This window comes from Trichosurus vulpecula, chromosome X (genome assembly GCF_011100635.1).
Source record: "Trichosurus vulpecula isolate mTriVul1 chromosome X, mTriVul1.pri, whole genome shotgun sequence".
Taxonomy (NCBI): Eukaryota; Metazoa; Chordata; class Mammalia; order Diprotodontia; family Phalangeridae; genus Trichosurus; species Trichosurus vulpecula.
The window spans coordinates 42045193-42060396 of NC_050582.1; the positions used below are offsets into that span (position 1 = coordinate 42045193).

A 15204-nucleotide genomic window follows, 5' to 3' on the forward strand; every position below is an offset into this window, starting at 1 on the left:
TAGGGACTCTGATCAATAGAATGTCCAACTCTGATTCCAAAGGACCTACGATGAAGCACGCTATACACAAAGGTGATGGACTCGAGGCACAGAATGAGACATAGATTTTTGGACATTGCCAGTGCAGGATTTTGTTTGCTTGACTAAGCATATTTGTTACAAGGATTTCTCTTCCTTCCTTCCTTCCTTCCCCTCTCCCTTTCCCCCTCCCTCCCTCCCTCCCTCCCCCCCCCCCCCCCCCCTTCCTTCCTCCCTCTCCCACTCCCTCTCTCTTTTTCTTTTCTTTCTGGAGCTGGGGTGGAAAGGAAAGAAAAATCAATTTTTGTTCATTAAAAACAATTTAAAAAAATAAAGAAACACGACCAGGGCTTGGGCCACATCTGTGTAAGGTGTATACACTTGAGAACTGAAAGACAAACAGTAACTCTCATTTGAATAGGACTTTAAATCCTTCACCTCCACCCCACCCCCATTCTGTACTAGTGAAGTTGATTTTTTTAAACCACTTAGCACTATTAAAAGCCATCTTATTCATCTCAACAGATCTTTCAAGCCACATATGGTCAGGAGAGGCCAAACAAATATCAGCTCACGCTTCCATAGTGTTTTAAAGGTACGAAGCACTTTCTTTACCGTAATTTGGCAAGGTAAGTAGTACATACACTCTCATTTTTTAGATGAGGAAAATGATATTCAGAGAAGTAGTGACTTTTCTGAGGTTGACCAGCAAACGTATCAGAGTGAGGAGGTGAACTCGGATCTACCTCCAACTCTATAGAGTTCTCATTACTCGCTACACCTGTTGGCCTCAGGATTTCCTAGACAGGATGTGCAGCAGGAAGGTAATGGCAGGTACAAAATGGCTCCTGAGTGTGCTTTAGGCCTCATTCTGTGACCTGATGGCCATTTCCTGTAGCTTTGCTAATAGGCTTATTTCTGGCACCTAGGTCTGCTTTAGCTTCTCTATCCCTGCTTCAGGGGCTAATCTGATCTCCCAATGAGCAGAATGCCATCTTGGTAAATTGTACTACAGAGTCAAAGTTTCCTTAGCTCGGCCAATCCTGCCTCATAATAAACACTGACCTTTTTTGAATCCTTCTGTCTGAAAGTACTTGTTGAAACAAGGGATGATAGCTTTACTATACAGGAATAATTACTAAAAGGCCCATTGTACCGTACGTAGGAGGAAAAGCATATTTGTGGGCTTGGAATAGTGGTCACTCTCCTATTATGTGTCATTCCAATTGAAACATCAGTTTCTACTGAGCTAAAATTGTGTGCTCTGGTGGCAACATTCTATCAGAGGTGTGGAACCTGTGGCCCTGAGGCCACATGTGGCCCTCTAAGTCCTCAAGTGTGGCCCTTTGACTGAATCCAAACTTTACAGAACAAATCCCCTTAATAAAAGGACTTTTAGATCTTTTAAAGATTTTTTCTTTTAGATTTTAGAATCTAAATATTGGGGAAAAGATAAGGGTAGTCCCTATCCTCAGGAGGCTAACAGTCTAAAAGGGGACCAAGCTCACTAAAGATCATTTGAGAGAACTGAGGCTATTTCACTTGTGGAATAGAAGACAAAGTAGGGACATGACAGCTGTTATAAAGTAGAACAACCTGTCTGGGTGATTCGTTCATTTTAACCCTAAGGTGCTCGTGGTTCTTTCATCTTTGGCGTTTGGAAGTTTATTTTAGGCAAAAATTATGGTCTTAATGTCAGTCTGTCTGAGCCCTGAGTTAGGAAAATTCCTGACGTATGGGTAGAGGTTGGGCTCTCTGACTAAACTTACATTTACATTTCTAGTTAACCCCTGTAGTTGTAGCAAAGTCAGGTAACTGAAAATGTTTGAGTAACGAACTATCATATTATGTTATAGTGCCTGTAAATAGACAGGCACCAGTTGAGGGTAAACTGGGGAAAGAACACACTGTTTTGCTGCAGTTCCCTTAGTGCTTGAATCGATGAGATACACTGGTGGCATCAGCCTGGGGTCTTCTGCTGAGATGCCTATAGGGTTCATGGCCCTCCTTCACATTTCCATTAATGGCCGCTAGGTGGCACCATGGTGCATAGAACATCCAGCCTATAATCCTGAAGACCTGAGTTCAAATGTACCCTTAGACAGTTACTAGCAGTGTGATCCTGGGCAAGTCACTTCACCCCTGTCTGCTAAGTGTCTTCAACTATAAAATGGAGATGATGATAACACCTACTTTCCATGGTCCTTGTGAAGCTCAAATGAGATAATTGTGAAGCACTGTGCTAAGCAGTAGCATATATAATAGGTGTGTAATAAATGCTTGTTCTTCTTCCTTCTCCCTTCTCTTTTTCCTTTTGATGGTTGCCTTCAGGCAGCTAGATCTTGGCTCAGCTCTGTCTAAATCTATTCCTTCCTCTACCCTTTAAACCTGCAGACTTGCTATCTGTTTCTTAGGGTATGACCAAGTCCCTAATGAATGGCTTTGAAGGATTTAAGGTGTATGCTCCATTTTGACTGATTCCATCAAGAAGTATTCTTACAAACAGTAACAAAAGTAATTACTTTCAAGTGGGCGAGATGATCAAGGGAGCCCCAACCTTTTGTAAATATTTGAAGTGTCATCATGTGGAAGAAGGACTAGATTTATTTTACTAGGTCCTGGAAGGCAAAAAAGACTTCCTTAACAATTAGCTCTGTCTAAAATTGGAATGGGGCAGCTAAGTGGTGCTGCAGTAGATAGCTCTCTGGCTCTGGATTCAAGAGGACTCATCTTCATGAGTTCAAATCCAGCCTCAGACACTATCTGTGTGATCCTGGGCAAGTCAATTAACCTAGTTTACCTCAGTTTTCTCATCTGTAAAATGAACTGGAGAAGAAAATGGCAAACCACTTCAGTATCTTTGCCCAAAAAATCCCAAATAGGGTCACAAAGAGTCAGACATGACTGAAAAATGACTAAACAACAACCAAAAAATGAAATGAGTTTTCTTGTGAGGTAGTAGATTCTTCCTCACCGTAGCACTTCAAGCTGAGGCAGGATGACTCCTTGTAGCTTACTGGAAAGACAGCTATCATGTCCCCACCCAAGCCAAGTTTGTTCAAGTTGTACTAGATGACCTGTGAAATCACTTCCAACCTGAATCATCTCTCTCTCTCTCTCTCTGTGTCTCTCTGTCTCTCTCTCTTGTTTTTTTTCTTGTCTTTTCTGTCTCTCTCTGATTCATTATTGTCTCTGTTTTTCTCTGTCTCTATGTTTCTATGAGGTCTGTCTGTCTCTTCCATACCCACATACAAACACATACACCACACACATCCCTGTTATGACCTTAAAACTTGAGACAAAAGACAAATATGAAATTAAAGCTTGGTTTGTGTTTTAAAAATACAATGATGAAAAAAGCATTTAAAAAACTGCCTTTTTGAGTCAATAGACAAGTTAAAATGCAATGAAATTAATAAGCTTAGTATTGTGAAATGATCATAATTAAAAGTGATCTGAAACTAATTTTTTTTTAGTAGATGAGCTGGTAAGGAAAACAGAGTTCTGAACTTTAGATTCTTTATCTCTTTTTTTTCTTCTTTGTAGCCAGTTGCTTTGCTTTTTTTGAATTAAAGTAGCTTGTTCTTTAAAAAATAATATAAAATTTTATATATTTTGTTTTTACATCACCTACATTTCCCAATATATCCCTCGTCCCCACAGAGGAGAGCAAAACCTTATTTAAAAAAAAACAGAGTTCATCAAAACCAATATATCAGAAAAAAGTCTGATACCTTATGCAATATTCTACACTGATTCTAGATTCTCTTGCTCTAAAAAACCCTGTGTGTGGAGGGCAGGGTAGGGTGTGGGGGAATGGGTTGCCTTCTGATATCAATTCTTTGGAGTCAAGTTTGGTCATTATGAATTCAGCATTCACTTTCAACATTTTTGTTCTTACTCTTTTCATTTCTATCGTAGTCATTGTGCATATTGTTTTCCTGGTTCTGATTACTTCACTTTGCATCATTTAATGTCTTCCTGCGGTTTTCCGTATTTATCACATTCATAATTTCTGGTAGCCCAGTAATAATCCATTACGTTTATGTTCTGCAGCTTCTTTAGCCATTCCCTCATAGATGTGTATCAATTTTTTTCTAGTCTTTTGCTATGATAAAAAGTACTACTGTAAATATTTTAATGTATAGGATACCTTTCTTTTTGCAGTTGACATACTTGGAGTATATGCCTAACAATGCAGCCTCTTTAGTCACTATTTGTATTATTCCAAATTGCTTTATGAGATGGTTGTACTGATTTACAGTTTCACCAATAGTATATTGTTGTGCTCTTTTATGCCATCTTTCCGTAACTCCTTTAACGTTGTATATCATCTTCTCTTGATTAGGAGTTTTGATGTCCCCGAAGGTAGATGACTTTTATTCTCCTTAGTATTCTAGGGGTAATCCTGAGGGGGTAGGACAGGGGTGGGGAACCTGCTGCCTTGAGGCCACATGTGTCCCTCTAGGTCCTCAAGTGTGGCCTTTTGACTGACTCCAAACTTCACAGAACAATCCCCCTAAATAAAAGGATTTGTTCTGTCAAACTTGGACTCAGTCACAAGGCCACACCCAAGGACCTAGAAGGCCACATGTGGCCTCTAGGGTACAGATTCCCCACCCCTGGACTAGGGTGATTACTTACGATTCCCTATCTAGTGTGCCCTCCAATATTGATTGACCTGACATCAGTTAGTTTTTATAAGAAAATATTTGCTGATATGGTATAGCAAGGACAGAAGTTACAAAACATCCCCTAAACTAGGGGCATGCTCTTGCCTCTGCACATACATGGTCTCCGAGGAGTGTCAATTCAGACTTAGAGCACAGTGGGGCACATATAGGGAATGCATCAGGCCAAGGACTACCTTGTAACTCTTGGTCCTGGGAGTCCTTTTCTCCTTTAGAGTCCCTCCCAAGTTTGTTTCCAGCATTGTGTCAGCAGCAGATGAGTTATTCCATTCCTCAGCTGATGTGGCTCCTTGTGGGGAGTGGCAGCTCAGTTTACAGGCCAGTCTACTGCTGGCCTAACTACTTGACCACTATCTTAGCTTCTCACCGGATTTGTTGCTGTTAGCAGCTGTGGTTGCCAGTGAGACCTCCAATTGCCATTATTCATACAGTTACTAAGCCAGGATTATTTATGCACATATCTGACAATGTCACTCCTCTTCTCAAAGCCCTGCAATGGCTCAAGCATTCAAAAAATCAATTAGAAATTCCTCAGGCTGGTTTCCAAGACCCTCCATGATCTTCCTCTAACTTTACCTTGCTAGCATATCTCATTCTACTCCCTAATCCCCATGCTATATTTCTAACTGATGTGGGCAGTATAAGCCTCTCTAGCTAAGAGAGGCAGTGTTGCATTGTGGGTAGAATGTTGTCAAGTGTTCAAGACCCACCTTGTTATGTGACCAAGGGCACTGTCAGTTAACCTCATAGTGCCCTCAGGCAGCTCATCTGGCACTGGGAGAGGAAGTTCCTCACAAGAACTTTCTATATCGATTAGATCATAAGTTTGATTAAAAAAACTAGGCCAACTGGATTGATTATCATCCCCTGTATACACTGCATGGTTTCCTGTCCCCATTCCTTTCTTTGTGCCTATCGTGCTTCCTTTTCTGTGTCTTCATCTTGTTGAAATCCTGCCTACCTTTTAAAACCCATCTCGAATGCCACCCTCCCTGATTCTGAGGCCTCATGTATAATTTTGTTCACAACTCGTAAATGAATTCATCATACAATATTGTGTGTCTCTGTGTCTACTACAAGTCCCGTTAAACTGCTGCTTTTCATTTCGTAATGTCTGGTTGGAGGTTTTTGTGAGTCTTCTTTTGACACGTAACCCTCCCTATGGGTTAGTCTCCCAACTTGCACTTGCCTGCTAGGTCTTGCAGTGAAGGGGTGGGGTGCTATTTACTCTCAAGTTCTAGGCCTAACACTATGGGCTATATTTCTAACGCTATCACTCAAAACCTCCTACTGTGCTTTCCGGTAGCAGTGAGCCATTAGATTCAATTAGCTTTTAGGAAAGGTATTTATTTGCTAAGAAGATGGAGCAAGAACAGTTGGCACAAAACACTCTCTCCCAAACCCGGGATGCAATATCCCACCAATACAGCCAGCATCTATGGGGAGAATGGGCTCAACGTTAGAGAACAATGTCATGAGGCACATATGTAACAAAGAGGTACCTTACAGCTCCTCGTACTGCAAGTCCTTTCTCCCTTCATAGTATCCCTGTGAAGTTCTCTTTCTGCTGCTTTTCATAGTCTGGACCTTGATAGAGTCCACAGCTAGTACTTCTTTCAGTCATGAGGGGTTGCATTCCCTAAAACTGCCTTTCCTCCCAACTCCTCTTACTGAAGTCCCGTTCTTGCTTTGTAGAATCTTTACATGACTCTCCTGATGTCTGTTTCTCTGCATATGTTATTGATGTCTCTCTCCATTCCTTCTGGAGGCATTGTGTCCTGCTGATCTAGTATCTCTGATCCCAGTTGGATACATGGTCCCTCTAATGACATGGTCACTGGGGGAAGGAGAGATGGGGGAAAACCTTCACCTCTTCTCCTTCTCCCACAGGGATTCCCCTTCAGGGGCCTGGTTCTATCTCTGGAATTTCAGTCCCCCAAACTGCAATCCTTCACTGCTTCTAGCTCTAAGTTCCATGAAAAAAGTATTGACTCTGGAGTGTGAGGGCTGCTTCTGACAACAGCTGTGTGACTTGAGAAAGTCATGGCATCTCTTTGAGTGTGCCTTTGCCCATTTGTAAAAGCAAGGACCCTAATACTTGCTCTACCTACCCCACAGGGTTGTGGGGAGGAAGGCTCCTTGGTAAGCTTTACCTTAAGGTGGCATGCCAGTGTACTGTTCTTGCTGCTTTCTACCTCCCTTCCTTCCCTGGTTCTGTCCTGCCCTTTTGCTTTTCCCTGGCTAAGCGCCCATTTGGGAGGATCTGCCAGATACTCACAGCCATTTGGCAGCTGATTAGAAGTAATTAGTTGCTTGCCAGGCTTTTAAAATTCTAAGAGGCATTTAGTTCCCCGACAATGGAGAAATCTTGCCCAGATCTTCACACCAAACCATTTTAGCTATTGACTCATAAAGGTAAAACAAAATGCTCTTAGCAACTAGTTCCAGCCAGCAAGCCAATGGAGCAATACAAGGAAACCAGCGAGGACTTGGTAAGTATTCCTTGGGCCTTCTTGGAGGCAACCTGGAAAAATCCTTCAAAGAAAGGAAGGAAGGAGAGCCAGCCTTTCATGCCCTCAGAGGCCTCATTAAATTCTGTCTGCTATCAGCTCTTGGTAGGGACTAAAACCCTGTTGATTTAGTTTGGAGACTGGTTCATCCTGGATTTGTCATTTTAAAATGTAACCAGCTAGCAGAATTTGAGGTCTTCCTAAATGTGTTTAGGTTGAAGCTATCCCTTTGTCTCCAAGAATCTGTGCTGTCAGGAAGTTCATCAGATTATAAATAGAAAGCTGGAAGGGACCTTAGAGATGGTCTAGTCCAACTCTTTTATTTTTTGGATAAGAAAACTGAAGAGAGATTAAGTGATTTGTCCAAGGTCACACAGGACCAAGATTTAGTAGTAGCTAACATTTATATAGCTCTTGCTAGTGCCAGGCCCTGTACTAAGGGCTTCACAATTATCTCATTTGATCCCCACAACAACCCTGGGAGGTAGGTGCTCTTATTATCCCCATTTTACAGTTGAGGAAACTGAGGCAATCAGAGGCTAAATGACTTGCCCAGGGTCTCACAGCTAGCACGTGTCTGGTTGTTGTCCTTCATTCTCATGCTACATTTGAACTTAGGTCTTCTGATCCCAGGCCCAGTGCTCTGAGTACTTTGCAGTTGAAATCCTGGACTCAGAATTTTGAGAGTTGGAAGGGAAGTCAGCAGCCATCTACTCTGAGCCATACCCCAAAGAGATCACCTCCATAACATATCTGACCAGGGCTTATCTGACCTCTTCTTGAAGATCTTCAAAGTGGGGAGAACTCTCTGGACGACTCATTTCACTTTTGCACAGCTCTCATTTTTAGGGAGTTCTTTCTGACATTAAGCCTAAATCTGCCTCTTTGTAAGGTCTCTTGTTGGCTCCTGATTTTGTTCCCTGGGGCTAAACTTAACAAGTCCAATCCCTCTTCCAAGGGACAACCCTTTATATACTCAAACCACCAGTATACTGTCTTCTGTTCTTTAGGCTAAACATGATCACGTCCTGCGGCTGGTTATCACATGGCATGGGCTCAAGGCCATTCGGCACTCTGGTTGGCCTCCTCTGAAGCTGACTCCCATTGAACTTTCAGCTCAGTAAAATCCCCAGGTTCTCTAGCTCCAGATGCAACACTCTTTCCACTGCATCCATGTTTTCATTTACCCAGCCACACCTTGCTATAAGCCTTCATTCCTTTATACCTGGACTGGCGCATCATAAGTGCTTAATAAATGCTTGTTGAATGACTCAGTGACTGCTGCCTCCATAGCCTCTAGTATTTGTCCCATTCTCTCCTCCCCCACAGCCACCATGCTAGTTCAGGTTTTCATAACCTCTCACACAAACTAATGCACTTGCCTCTTAATTGAGCACCGTGCCTCAAGTCCTCTCCTCACTCCTTTCTGTCCTCTAATCATTTGCCAGAGTAATCTTCCTAAAGCCTGGGTCTGACCATGTCACCTTGGTAAATTCCATGGCTCCCTATTACCTCCAGGATCAAATATCAAATCCTCTGTTTGGGTTTTAAAGCCCTTCACCACCTAGCCCCTTCTTGTCTTTTCCGTCTTCTTGTACCTTACTCCCATCTGAGGACTCTGCAGTCCAGTGACACTGGCCTCAGTGTCATCCCTCACACACAATGCTCCATCTCTCTACTGGGTATCTTTTCACTGGCTGCTTCTCATACCTGGAATGCTCGCCCTCCTCACCTCTGCCTCCTGGCTTCCCTGGCTTCCTTCAAGGGATGGCTCAGATTTCACCTTCTTCAGGAAGCCTTTCCAGACACCACACCCCCACTGCCTTCCCTCGGAGATTACCTTCCATTTGGGCTGAATGTATTTTGTATGTAGTTATTCACATATTTATCTCTCCCATTGGAATGTGAACTCTTTGAGGTCAGGGACTATGTTTTTACCTTTCTCTGTATCCTCAGAACTTTGCACAGTGCCTGGCACATGGTCAGACCTTCATAAATCATTGTTGATCATTAACTGACTGGACATTCCTCCACCTAGGTTGTCTAATACCTAAGCCAAAAAAGAGAGTTGGTTGTGTCCTCGGTTTTGAAAGATCTCCAAGGGTGGAGCTTCTCTCTCCTTTCTTTGGCTCCTGAGATTTAGAATTGGAAGAAACCTTTGAAATTACCTAGTTCAAATCCCTCCTTTCCCAGATGAGGAACTGAGATGACCACTTTTAGTGTCGAACTTGCTCCAAGGTCAAGATGTTTTTCCTGCTATGACTGAATTTTCCCAAAGACCTGTTTAAAAATCCCTGGAAGATACAGGACAATATGCTGAAAGGTACTAATGGTTGTACACTAAGATGCCAGTCAATTGAATGAATATTGCTAGCCTGCAAAGATGTAAGCAGAATGGGAAAAAGGAGAGCTGATTCCACCACGGAATTGAATGCTAATAAGGGTAAGGAGAGCAAACAGGAAGGGAAAATAGCCCTTAAAACATGTCATTGGGAAGGAATCAGTAGAGGAGAAAGATTCCAAGGTAATAGTGTGAAATAATTGGGAGACGTGCTGCAATCCACTGCAGATTACTGCAAAGAGGGTAGCAAGTTCGAGGGGATTGGTTTTTACATTAAGAGAGAGGGATTCATTTTTTTTTTACAAAACCTTTGCAAGCCCCCACTCTGAATAGTGCACATAGAGGCCCAGCAAGACAGCTCGTTTGACTTTTTGGGGGCCAAGGAGGTCCTGGATGAGCCACCACTTTGGAGATATGAGTGAGAGAAGAGTACATGTAAGTTAATGCTATACTTAGAACCATGTGCATTATAGAGTTTTAGCAAGGACCTTTGTATGACCTTGGCAAAATAAGCTCTATCTGAACAGGTTCTATTTCAAACAGGCATTCTGGCTGAAGGTCCTTCTCTAAGAGAATGGTGGAATATAAGCCAGGTACAAATATTGGGGAACATACTTCGGGTAGCTCATTTGGCCAAGTTATCATCTTCCCCCACAGCCTGAGTCTTACTGTTCATTTTGAGATCTTGGTTAAGGAGAGGGAAGACTGACAAGGCTTTGGTGTCTACATATGTGGAGAGTGTGCATGTGGGGCGGGGGGAAGGTGGAGAGGAGGAGGGAGAAGGGATTGGTTGTAAGCTAAGAGAGTATGAATTTGGGACACAACTCTTAACAGGATCCTAGAATTTGAGGCTTGGAAAGGACTTCAGCATTCATTTAGTTTATTTCACCCCATACATGAAAGGGATCCCACTATATGTTGAGTCTATGACATGAACTCATCACAGATGACCCTTTGGGGGGGGTGGTAAGAGCCTACCCAGGCCTTGGGCAGCATGGACAGATACTAAAAACCTCTGCCCTTATTCCACCTCCTGGAAAGTTCACAAGTGAAACAGGTCTATAGACCTGAAAGCCAGGATGCTCCCCAGTGAGCAGTGAAATATCAGGATCATAGGACTTAGAGGAAGTGGGGACGGTTGACATCATCTTGTCTGACATCTTCATTTTATAGATGAGACAACTAAGGCCAAGATGGGGGCCATTACTTGCCCAGGTCACAAGGTACTTAAGTGGCAAAGTTGGACTTTGAACCCAGGGCTTCAGGCCCCAAATCCGATGCCCTTTTCACTAGTCCACACTGTCCCCCTGTTTTGCCTGTTGCTCTCTGTTTCACCCTCAGGCCTCTGGCACTGTGAGTAGAGTATGATGGATAGTTTCCAAATACAAGCTGTGGAGCCCTTGCCTCTCCCTGTGTTATGTTGTGCTGGCAGAAGGCAGTTTCACTGTGGGCAGGAGGCTAGTGCCCTCCCCAGGGACGTGGGCTATAACTGCTCTCTTCCCACCCTTCATGGCCCAGCTGCTCTACCTTTTCTGATTTGCTAACAGGACATTACTCTTGTATCTGAGATGATGACTTGGCATTGATTTGAAATGAATGGGAAAGGATGAACCTAACCAACGGAAAGACCTCTTAGATATACTTGAGAGTGTGTCATAATTACTAATGTTGTTAAATGGAGCTTCCGTCCCAGATTTTATAGCTTCAATCAGCATTTCTTTGTCCTCAGACCTGAGAAGTTGGTGACAGAGGCATCATACAGTAAGGATCACAAAGTTGGCTCTGTTCCTCTTTGTGTTAAAGTGATGTGTGTGTGTGTGTGTGTGTGTGTGTGTGTGTGTGTGTGTGTATTTCTCTACAGGAGTTTGACGTCAGTGGTCTTGTGCCGTTTCTTCATTTAGCAAACTTTCTGGCTCTGGTATTTATGTGGCATCATCTACACTTGCCTTTCTGAACATTGTATGTAGCATTATAGAAGGAAGGCTAATGAGAAACCTGTCCTTGTGTTTGGTGAGAGTTGTTCAGTGTGAAAACCAATTTTTCTTTGTGTGCTATTAGCTCTTACTTTGCTTTATTCAGAACTACTTTAGCCAGACCATACTAGTAAGTAGATCCAAATACCAGAATCCCAGTGCCCTGTTCTGGAAGAGATGAGGGAGGTTGTCACATAAATTTTAAAGTGACTTAAAGTGACTTCATCAATTAACACACTTCATGTGGTAATTCTGCCTGAGAATGAAATAAATGAAGAACCATGGAATTTTTGCTCAGTGGATGCTAACCATTTTTAAAATTAGAAATTATCTAAGTATAAAGGAGCAGAAAGGCTGCTAGTAGTGCATGGATACTACAGTGTAGAGAATGTCTGGATTGAAGGGGAGCTCAGAGGCCCTTTAGCCTCACCTCACCTACACAAACGATATACCTGACCACTGAGATCATCCAGTTTTTTTCAGAAGATGTTAACTCACTGCTTTCTGAGGCAGCTTTTTCCACTTTTGGATAACTGTAACCACTTAGGAAGGTTTTTTCCTCCCCCATTGAGCGTAAGTTTGCCTCACTGTAACTTCTGCCTCATTCTTAATCCTGCCCTGTGGGGCTAAACTACAAATCTAATCTCCCTTGGGTGTGGTAGCCCCTCATATACATGAATACAGCTATCAGGTCTTTCTAAATCATTTCTTTTTTAAGCCCCGAATTCCCAGTTTCTTGAAAAGATCCTCATATGGTGTAACCTCAAGACTTTTTCACCAGTAGGCTCTCTATGTTACCAGCATCCTTCTAAAAGTGTGGCACCCCAGAGTGAGCATAATACTACTGATGTGATATGACCAGAGCAAAGTGTGATGGGCCAATCCCCTCCCTTGTCCTTAACCATAGGTCTTTCTCAGTTCACCCTAGGACTGTGTCAGCCTTTTTTAGCTGCCATATCACACCATCACCTCATACTATCCACAAAGACTTCCAGTTTTTTTTTCAGACAGACTGCTAACTAGCTATATCTTGTATTTTTTAAATCGATTTTTGAGCCCAAGTATAATACTGGAAATCAAATAGGAATGAAATAAATCTCCTTAGATTTGGCTCTCTCTTCTAGGTTGTAGAAATCTTTTGGCATTGTGGCTCTTTCATCCACATTGTTAGCTATCCCCCTTAGCTCTGTGTGCAAAGTTGATAAATGTGCCTTTAACCAAGTCATTGATAAAATGGTAAAGTGCCTTGCCCAGATCCCTGAGGCACTTCATCAGAAGTCTTCCAAAGTTATAGTAATCTATAAATGACTACTCTTTGGGTCTGGGCATTCAAATAATTTCATATTTGCCTAACTGCTATTGTCTAAACCAATAGCATCCAACAAACAGAATCAGATCCCTGCAGGTTACATGTTGATTTAGCTATGTTGTACTGTACTGTGTATTTTTATTTTGTTAAATATTTCCCCATTACATTTAAAACTGATTTGGGCAACATTTGAGTTTTTTGAGCTGCAGGCCATGAGTTTGACACCTCTTGTCTAGACCATCCTCCTTCTGCCTTTGTTCTAAAAATACTACGAGAAACTTGGTCAAATGGTTTACTAAAATCTAGGTCCATCATATGTGCAAGAAGTGGCTTTGACAAAACATGCATGAGGTTAGTGTGGGATGACCTGGTTTTCATGAAGCCACGTAGGCTCTTTGTGATTAAATTTGTTTTCTACCTGTTTACTAACCATCCCTTTAATATTAGGTGCTAGAATTTTCCCAGGACAGTTTATAGTCTCTTCTTTGAAAATTGGGATGTTCTATTCTCTCTAATCTTGCCAAGATCTCTGGCAGTGGCCCAGAATTCACATAGGCCATTTCTTTTAGGACTTTAGTATGTAGTACATTTGGGCCTGGTGATTGAACTCATTGTTGGCAATCAGATGTTTTCTTACTAGCTCCCTATTTATCTTGAGTATCAACTACCATATTTCTGGTGATACCATATGGCTGTGAGTAAAGAAACTTTGTCTCAGATGAATCAAGTTGAAGAACACCTGAAAGGCAGTGGAGATGGTATATTGTTGGCATGAGGAGGCTGTGACATATTTCAAACAGGAAAACAAAGGAGAAATAGTATTTCAATAAAGAAATGTGTGATTCAAAAAGATAGAGAGGGATAACCAATGGTCAGCCTGTGTACCCCATTAGTATCTGTATGATAGCAGGAGAGAGCGAAAAAGGCCATCAGCACATTGTGTGGACCCATTGTCTGGTGAACTAAGGGGAGCACATAGACACAAGTCTTATAGATAGGTTGACATGGGTGGGTTTCAATGTGCATCACTGAATTGAATAGCATTACCTACAAGATCATGTAAAATCAAAGTACCAATTAGCCATTTTTATTCTGTTCTTTGAAGTCAAAAGATCATTATCCTTAGAAAACAGAAGGCACCCCCCCAATCCCTAATAACTCTCCCTTCTCATGATTCCTACCATGGAGATCAACGGTTCTTCCCCTCTTTAATATTTCTTTTTTTTGCCAGCATAGCAACAATGAAACTTCAAAACAAAAACAAAATTCCTTTTTCTTGTCCTTAGCTTTCTTTGCCAGTCTCAACTCATTCTGAGCTTTAGCATTCCTGGCATGTTATTGCTTCCCCCCCACATCTCCCCCTTCCCCCAATTTAGCTTTGGTTCTTCTTTTATGCAAAATTTTCTCTATGTCTGTGACCATTTCCACTAGTAATTCTTCCCCATTCTTGCTTTTCCTTGATGAGCTCCTTCCCTTTCCACCTTCTCCAAAGGAGGCCGCTCCCTCCCCCAGAACTCCTGTCCCACTACCATCTTTGTCCACCTTCTCTTTTGAAGTTCACATGTGTTACCTTTGTTGCCCCCTTTCCTGGCCTTCTTGATGCCATTTGGCATTCTCTGTCTTCCTCTCACACATTCTTCACTGGCTTGAGCATCCAGCTCCTGGTCTTCCCTTCGATTCCAATCCCTGTCCCATTCTTGAGGATTTCAACCTCCATCTTGGTGGAACTTCTTAACAGCCTGAACTCAAGGTTCCTCAGCCTCTTCATCCACCCCAAGGATCCTCATTTTTATTCGGTCACCCAGGAGCACAACTTCAACTTTAGAATGCTTCCGCTCTCATTTTGGTTACCTGAGTAGAAAGGATGAAATAAAAAGATCTAGTTGATCAAATGAGATAATATTTATTAAGTATTTAGCATAGTGTCAGGCACATAGAAAGCACTTAATAAACACTTCTTCCCTTCCCTTTCCCCTAATTGGGAGTTGAAACTCAAGACAAATAGGAAGATAGAGTATTGGTGGCCCTTGATGAGTTCAAGTCAAAGGACCCCAACTACATCCCAGGGTAATGAAGGAATTGGCAGAGGTGATCGCTCAACAATCATTACTGTCTTTACAAGATCGTGGGCAATGGCAAAGGTATCACAGGCCTGGAAAGGAACAAATTCCAAAAAAGGGAAGTGAATCTAATTGGCCAACTCCGTACCAGTGAGCTGGATAGATTTCAATTCTTGGTATGATAATTCTAGAATATTTCCTGAAAAGAAAGTTAGGAAAGGTAAGAGTTGATCACAGAGAGGCAGCTTAGCTTCATCAAATTCAGATCTTAGCGAAACTTGGTTAAAATCGAAATAAAACTG

The 15204-nt window shown here is 42.2% G+C and overlaps 1 protein-coding gene across 3 annotated transcripts in view; it reads left to right on the forward strand.

Annotated features, from left to right (window-relative positions):
• Positions 1-15204, forward strand: part of GPC3 (glypican 3) — a 705431-nt gene that overhangs the window by 152252 nt on the left and 537975 nt on the right. The gene's annotated exons all lie outside the window — the stretch shown is intronic.